Source organism: Muscardinus avellanarius, assembly GCF_963383645.1.
Source record: "Muscardinus avellanarius genome assembly, chromosome: 4".
Lineage (NCBI taxonomy): Eukaryota > Metazoa > Chordata > Mammalia > Rodentia > Gliridae > Muscardinus > Muscardinus avellanarius.
This window is the reverse complement of record NC_137789.1, coordinates 82,453,261-82,461,822: the sequence shown is the minus strand read 5'-3', so window position 1 is coordinate 82,461,822 and position 8,562 is coordinate 82,453,261. Positions and strand designations below refer to the sequence as shown.

The window sequence follows — 8,562 nt, the reverse complement described above, 5'->3', positions numbered from 1 at the left end:
TCACAATAGCTACCTATGGAATTAACCTATGTGTTTGTCAACAGAAAAATGAATAAAGAAAATGTGGGCTGTGCGTGATGATATATGCCAGTACTTGGGAGGCTAAGATAGGAGGATCATAGGTTCAAGGACAGCCTCAGTAAGTTATGAGACTCTTATCAACCTAGCAAGACTACTTCAAAATAAAAACAAAATAATAAACTAAGGCTGGGATTATAGTTCAGAGGTAGGATGCTCCTGGGTTCAATCCCCAGCACCATAAAAAAGAAAAGAAATGAATGAAAAGAAAATATGATATACACACAGTGGAATTATTTTAAGGGTAATTATAGACCCATGCTACCAAAAATATTCTCAGAGAAAAAAATATGTCATTTTCAAAAAAATGAATAGAATTAGAGAATATTGTGCTAAGTGAGATCAGCCAGTCTCAGAAAGTCAAGACTTGTATGTTTTCTTATATATGGAATCTAGAGAGAAAATAGGAAACAAAAGGGACTTCAGATAAATGAGAAAAGAAACTAGTAGAATAGTAAAAGGGAGTTGGGGAAGGCAGATGGGAATGGGAAAATGTTGATGAAGGAAACAGTTTAAATGGTATGTCCAGCATGGGGCCCCATACCACTGTCACTACATCCAAGACTGGTCTATTTCTAGACCCCGACATGGGCAACTTCTACTATGGTCTTCAAGCCATACCAGGCTTCCCAGCATGACATGTGCCACTTCCACTCAGGATTTCATTGACTTCCTGTAGAGAGTCAGCCTCACCAATATGCAATGCTTCACCAAGAGCCTTAATGCCTTCAATGTGGGAGATGATTGCCCAGTGTTTCCCGGGCTCTTTGAATTCTGATCCCATTACACAGATGCATCTCTGCAAGGAGCAGCCCAGCTGAACCACAAGATCTGTGATATTGCCATTAACTGGGCTGGTGGTCTGTACCATGGCAAGAAGTTTGAAGCCTCTGGCTTTTGCTGTCAATGACATTGTAATGGGCATCCTGGAACTGCTCAAGTACCACCCTCTAGTGCTCTACATTGATATCAACATCTACCATGGTGATGGGGTTCATGAAGCCTTCTACCTCACTGACTGGGTCATGACAGTGTCCTTCCACAAATATGGAAATAATTTTTCCTGGGCACAGGTGACGCGTATGAAATTGAAGCAGAGAGAGGCAGCTACTACTGTCTAAATGTGTCCTTATGGGATGCATTGATGCTCAGAGTGCCCATTTTTGGCCCTCTCCCAGGTTACAAGCACATTTTTCAGCTGGTTATCAATTAAGTGGTGGACTTCTATCAACCCACATGCATTGTCTTCCAGTGTGGAGCTGACTCTCTGGCCTGGGATCAATTGGGCTGCCTCAATCTCAGCATTTGAGGACATGGGAAGTGTGTTGACTATGTGAAGAGCTTTAATATCTCTCTACTGGTGCTGGGTGTTGATGGTTATACTCCCAGCAGTGTTGCACATTGCTGGACATATGAGACATTGCTGCTGGTAGAAAAGACCATTAATGAGGAGCTTCCCTATGGTGAACACCTTGCGTACTTTGCTCCAGAATTTGCACTTCATTCAGATGTCTGCACCCACATCAAGAATCAGAATTCACGCCAGTATCTGGACCAGATCTGTCAGAAAACCTCTGAAAATCTGAAGATGCTGAAGCACGCACCTAGTGTCCAGATTCATGATGTGCCTGCAGATCTCCTGACTTATGACAGGACTGATGAGGCTGATGTAGAGGAGAGGGGTCCTAAGGAGAACTATAGCAGGCCAGAGGCACCCAATGAATTCTGTGATGGAGACCATGACAATGACAAGGAAAGTGACGTGGAAATTTAGGAGCAGATATGGATGTCATGTCCCAAGGAATTCCTTTTCACCTCTAGTTTGGGTGAGAGGAAAAGGTGTGCTCCTCTAGTCCTGGATTGGTCACCCCCAGGGTCTTTACTAACTCTGGGGAAAGGTTTGGAGACTACATGTGGTTCTAGAACCTATTATCTCCTTTTTATTTCTCTCCCACAGCCTGACAATGGTACCTATAGGGGTAAGATGGGAACAAGGATAGCTATCTGAAACATTGTGGGCAGTGGGCCCTAGAGGCCAGCCACCCCAACCCTGCTGGCTCTTTATTCTTTCCTTGCTTCTCTTCAATGAGAGACTTCGGAATGAAGGAGTAGACAGGACTGAGGTTGTCTCTGACATCCTCTTCTGAGTTCTACTATAGGCCTCGATTCCAGGGCAGGCAAAGAGTGAGGGTTTTAGGAGGCTCTGGCTCCCCAACACCTTAACCCCAGACAATGGCAAGTATGGCTTCAAGTAGGGGAGGATGTGAAAGTATTCTAACTTTTGGATTTATGTCCATTTTACCACTGCTTTTATTCAACAAGAATTATATGCTACATGTTTGTGTGTACATTTGAAACACAAAATAGTAATAGTAATAACAGTATAGTAGTAATATAGAGCAATGTAGAAATGTAACAATATAATAGCAATAGTAATGCTATTTTTTCTTAGAGAAAAAATATTCTGGCAGTCACTGAGTTTCTTTCTTTGTTGTACAGGTTGATATTTTTTTCATCAAAGCTGTTTCTCTTGGAAAATTGAAAAAAGTTTTGATTAGTCATGATGGCACGGGTCCAGGTAAGAGGTTGGTCAGAGGTTGTTTCTGCAAATTTGTTAAAAATAATATAAAAACAGGTGAAAGAAGGACTAGATAAACAGTCACATAAAATTGAGATAATCAAATACTTTTCTTTAAAAAATCATACTTAAGTTGTATCATGTTAGTATTATGTCTTTTTCTATCACAGAAACAGACATATTACTATGAAGGGAATAATTTCTTAGGAATACTGAAGCTTGTGTGTGTGTGGAAAAGAGGGGGGACAGTTTTCACAGATGCCCTTTCTCCCACACCCCTCAGCAACCAGTAGCTTTAGGATCACTTGTAGTCTTCCCTTCTTTTTTTCCAAATAAGCTAACAAAGTCCTGTCAACTCTTTATTAGTATCTTTTTAAAAACATTATTTGGTGCGCTGTTATTTTATACTATATGGAGTATAGTGTCTGACAAATGCATGCATGTAGCTCTTGGTGCTCTCACCATCAGGACCCCCTCCCTCCTTCCACTCTCTTCCCCTCTCTGCACTTGTCTTTAATATTGGAATTGGTGTTTTGCATACATTTATAATATTATTTCAACTATTAAACTCTTTATGACTTTGTCTCCAAGAATACCATACTAAGTAAGTAGAGCCAGGCTCAAGAAAACAAAAACAAAAGCAACCAGTAGATGTATATTTTATCTCATATATGAAAACTGGTGAGATTTTCAAAAATCAGGACAACATGAGATGGATGAGCAGAGACTTAGAGGAGTGACTGAGGGGGATTAGGAAAGGAGACAGAATCAGTATCTTTTAAAATCATATTCTTAGACCTGTTACATTCAAATTTGGTTTGTTTGACTCTGGAACCTATAGTCTTTACAGTTAGAATGTAACTACACATTTATTATGGTTTTTTTTCCATATTCCTTTTTTCTGCTAGATTTTAATTGTGCAATTCTGGAAGTCTATTTTATTGATCTTTATTCTTCCAGGGTCTAGGGTAGTACTTGATGGTACAGTTTAATTAATGGCCATTTATTGAATGGAGGGATTAAATTGATACATGATTTTCAGAAATATTTTCCAAAAGGAATCAGGAAGGTTTTAAATGGCCATCTCAAAAAAGATGCATGTATATTTTTATAAAACTCAGTGATAACAAAAGCAGAAGTGTGAAGGGAACAGTCAAGTGGAAAGAAGAGACATATAAGTAAGTGAACTCAGAATCATATAGAGGAAATTATTAGGAAGAGGTAGGAATCAGAAGTTCAGTTGAGAAAGAAATGACATAATATGCTGCCTTATCTATGTGGGGCTGCTGTGGAGAGTGTCACTTTGGGACATTACTTGCATGGGTGTCACTGCGGGGCATTGTTGTTGTAGAGTGCTGTGCCTTTTGGATTTTTTTCATGAGAGATGAAACTTACATTGAGATTTCCTACACTTGCCCCAAATTTCTCTGTACCCAATACATTGTTTTGCAGAACATCTTATCAGAGTGGGAGTATGACATGGGTCAGAACAGGAAAGTTGGTAGAAATCCCAGGCTTATCCAGAAAAAAATCATTCTGATCCTTCTCTTGCTGACAGTAGAGAAAATGATATTAGAAGGTCTGACCCACACCCTAAATAGCCAAAGTTAGGGTTCTGTGGAGGATAACAGTACTATCGCAGAACAGAGGCCATCCTAGGTAAGGAAGAGTTGAGGTTTTATTTTGAGAAGTGAGCTGAACACTTGAAGATGTCATAACCTAAGTTATTTAATTAAAAAAAATGAAATAACAGAAGGAAAACTACAGTCACTGTGATTTTAAATGTGCTTACAAAACTAAAATTACTCACACAGAAAGGCTTTTGATAGAGCAACCAGCTTCTAAAATAGTGAAATAATTTTCAGTGAAACATTCATTAACAAAAACCTCTTCAGGTATAAGAAAGACTTCAGCAAAATTCTCAAGTCTTTTTTCTTTACTTTTTTTGTGGTACTGGAAATTAAACCCAGGGGCATTCTACCTCCAAGCTACACCTTCAGCCCTATTTTTAAGTATTTATTTTGAAACAAAGTCTCACTGAGTTGCAAAAGGCCTAAGTAGCCAAGTTTATCCATGAACCTGTGATCCTGTTGTCTTAGCCTGCCAAGTGCTGGGATTACAAATGTGCACCACCATGCCTGACTTTTTTCCATTTTTTAAAAAGAAGCCACCTACAGCATTATTCTTTTAACATGAATGCAGTTTGCCTGTGGGCATCTAAGAACAAATACGGTAAATAAAAAGTTCAGTAAAGCCCCAATTTGCAGTAAACTTTATAAAAATTCCGGATATCTAGGAAATGTCTGAGCATCTGAAAACAAATGAAAGGGCCTTGTGGATCTACTCCTGGAGATTCTGATCCAGTAAGTACTGAATACTCAGTAACTCGTATGCTTTTCTATTTCTTTGAATACATACTCATTAGGGAATTCTGATTCATGTGATTCTTAGACTGACTCTCAGGGAAGGGTTCTTTGTCAGTGGCAGCCCTGCATGTGCCAGGCATTTGCAAGACTGGACTTGCAAATGTGGACAAGATGCTGTAGTCTCTGTCCTCATCTGCAGGGTCCAGTAGTGGCAGACCCACTTGAAATAACTTTATTAAATTATACAATAGAGTATGAAAAATATTTTGAATATGACCCTCAGAGATCTACTGGGTCTTTGGTAAGGAGATCTACTAATTACAGAAAAATATGAGGGCCTTTTTAGGAAAAGATAGACCACAATGTAATCTTACAGAAGTAATATCTAAGTGTTTTGTGCATACTTGGGAATTTTGATGAGCATCTCTGACTGATAAAATTGGGCTATTTGAATCTCAGGGAAAAATGAAAAATATTACTGTAATGCCATTTTGGAATTCTTTGGCAAGAATGTTCATTTCTTTGTGATAGACCACCTGGAAACAACACCACTTTTATTAACAAGAGATTGGTAGTTTGATTGTATGTAACGGAGGGATAGAAAATGACAAAATTCTGGGAATAAATTATCTATAGTACCACACAAGAAATGAATCTCAGAAGCGCACACTTGAGTAAAAAAAAAAAAAAAATCAAGTCACAAAATACTTCAAATAGCACATCACAGCTTCTACAAAGCATAAAAACTGCTTTTTGGAGAAAAGTTTTTTAAAATCATGAAATTATAAAAAATTTCAGGACAAATACCTTGAGGGAAAGTATAAGAGAAGCAAATACAGGCAGAATCACAGGAATTTTTTAATGACCTAAATTAGGTGGTGGGTAACAAGATATATATATATATATATTTTTTTTTAATTTATAAACAGGGTCTCTTAAGCCAGCAAGGCTGGCTTCAAACCAGCACGATCCTCCTGTCTCCGCCTCCCAAGCACAGGAATTACAAGCGTGTGCCACCACCCCCGGATATAGTATATATTTAAAAAAAAAAGAAACTAAAAGAAAAAAATTGTACTAATAGATATCTAAACTATAATTTTTAAATTTTGATTTGCATTTCTCTGATTGCTAATGATTTGAACCTTTTTTCATATATTTATTGGCCATTTGAATTTCTTCTTATGTGAAGTCTATTTAATTCACTTTCCCATTTATTGATTGGGTTATTTGTTTTCATAGCCATGATATTCTTGAGTTCTCTATATATTCTTGACATTAATCCTCTATCAGAGATATAGGTGGCAAAAATCTCCCATTCTGTTGGCTCTCTGTTGAAGTTCTTGATAGTTTCCTTTGCTGTACAGAAGCTCTTCAGTTAAAGCAATCACACATATTGATCCTGCTTTTAATCTCTTGTGCCTTTGGGGTTTTGTAGGGAAAATTTTTTACCTGTGCTTATGTGTTGCATTGTTTGATCTATGCCCTCTTCAAGGAGCCTCAGAGTCTCTGGTTTAATTTCCAAGTCTTTGATCCATCTTGAATTGACTCTTGTTCAGGGTGAGAAAGTGGGGTTTATTTCCATTTTCACACACATGGTTAACCGGTTTTGCCAGCACCATGTGTTGAACAGGCTATCTTTTTTCCAGTGTATGTTCTTGGCTCCTTTGTCAAAAATTAATTGGCTGTAAGTATGTAGATTTCTTTCTGAATCTTCTATTTCTATTCTTCTCCATTGGTCTATGTGGTTTTTTTTTTTTATGTGCCAGTACCATGCTGTTTTTATTACTATGGCTTTGTAGTAAAGTTTGAAGTCAGATATTGTGATGCCTCCCGCAGGGTTCTTATTGCTGAGAACTACTTTGGCTTTTCTGGGGTTTTTTTGTTGTTGTTATAAATGATTTAAAAACTGAGTTTTCTATATCTGTGAGCAATAACTTTGGGAATTTACTGGGTATTGTGTTGAATCTGTATATTGCTTTTGGAAGAATGGCCATTTTGATATTTATTCTGCCTATCTAAGAGAATGAAAGATCTTTACATTTCTAAGGTCTTCTTTGATTTCTTTCTAAAATATTTTATAATTTTATTTGTAGAGGTCTTTTACCTCCTTGGTTAAGTTTATTCCTAAGTATTTTATTTTATTTTTTTTGTGGGACGTCCTGAGTGGAAGTGTTTTCTGGATTTCTTTTTCAGTGGATTTATGTTTGGCATAAGGAAAGCTTCTTACTTTTTAAGATTGATTTTGTATTTAGACACTTTGCTAAATTTGTTGATCAGTTCTATAAGCTTTTTGGTTGATATTGTTGGGTCTTCTAAGTATCATGTCATCTGCAAGCAGGGTAGTTTTAGTTCTTCTTTTCCTATTTCTACTCCTTTGATTTCTTTCTCTTGCCTTATGGCTCTGGCTAGATTCTCAAGTAGCATATCAAAAAGAAGTGTGATAATGAACCTCCTTGTCTTGTTCCTGTTTTTAGAGGGAATTCTTGAGGTTTCCCCCCATATAATATGATGTTGGCTGTTGGCCTATTGTATATTGCCTTTATAATGTTAAGGCATGTTCTTTTTATTCCAATTCTCTGCAGTGTTTTCAGCATAAAAATGTTTTTAAAAGATAAAAGTATAAGCTAGGCATGGTGGAGCACACCTGTAATCCCAATACTTCGGAGGCTGAGACAGGAGGATTGCAAGTTTTAGACTAGTCACAGCAATTTAGCAGAACTTTGTTTCAAAATAGAAAAAAAAATTAATAGCTTGGAGATATACCTTGGAGTAGAATGCCTCTGGGTTCAATACCCAATACTACAAAAAAGAAGGAGGAGAAGGAGGAGTAGAGGAGGAGGGCAAGGAAGAGGAGAAGCATGAGAAGGAGGAAGAAAATGAGATAAGGAGGAGAAGGAGGTGAAGAAGTGGAGGAGGAGAAAGAAGAGGAGGAGGGAAAGGAGGAGAAGAAAGAGGAGGAGAAAAAGACAAAAAAGAGAAGGAGGAAAAGGATGAAGAAGATGAGGAGGAGAAGAAAAGGAGAAGGAAGATGAGGAGGAGGAGGAGGAGGAGGAGGAGGAGGAGGAGGAGGAGGAGGAGGAGTGGCTTATTTTGCACTAAGATAATAGCTAAAGGTGTGCAGTTGCAATGGTTCTAGTGATCCATTCATCAGCGAACAGGATGATTTTAGAGGGAATTCTTGCAGTTTTTCCCTATTCAATATGATGTTGGTTTTGGGTTTATTGTGTATTGCCCTAATAATGTTTAAATATGTTCCTTCTATTCCAATTTTCTGCAGTGGTTTTAACATAAATGGGTGTTGGGTTTTGTAAAATGCTTTTGCAGCATCTATTGATATGATCATGTGATTTTTGTTTTCAGTTCTATTTATGTGGTGAATAACATGTATTGATTTGTATGTTGAACAAGCCTGGCTTTTCTGGGATGAAACCAACTTGGTCATGGTGTACAATTCTCTTAATATGGTTTTGAATGTATATAACTAGTATTTTGTTTAGAATTTTTGCATCTATGTTCATTAAAGATATTGGTCTATAATTT

The 8,562-nt window shown here is 37.6% G+C and overlaps 1 pseudogene across 1 annotated transcript; it reads left to right on the top strand.

The window, feature by feature from the left end:
- The first annotated feature begins 1,103 nt into the window (after positions 1–1,103).
- Positions 1,104–1,852, top strand: LOC308262614 (histone deacetylase 3-like; annotated as a pseudogene). Its single transcript has one exon. The product of its transcript is annotated as a histone deacetylase 3-like (transcript).
- Positions 1,853–8,562: the final 6,710 nt, after the last annotated feature.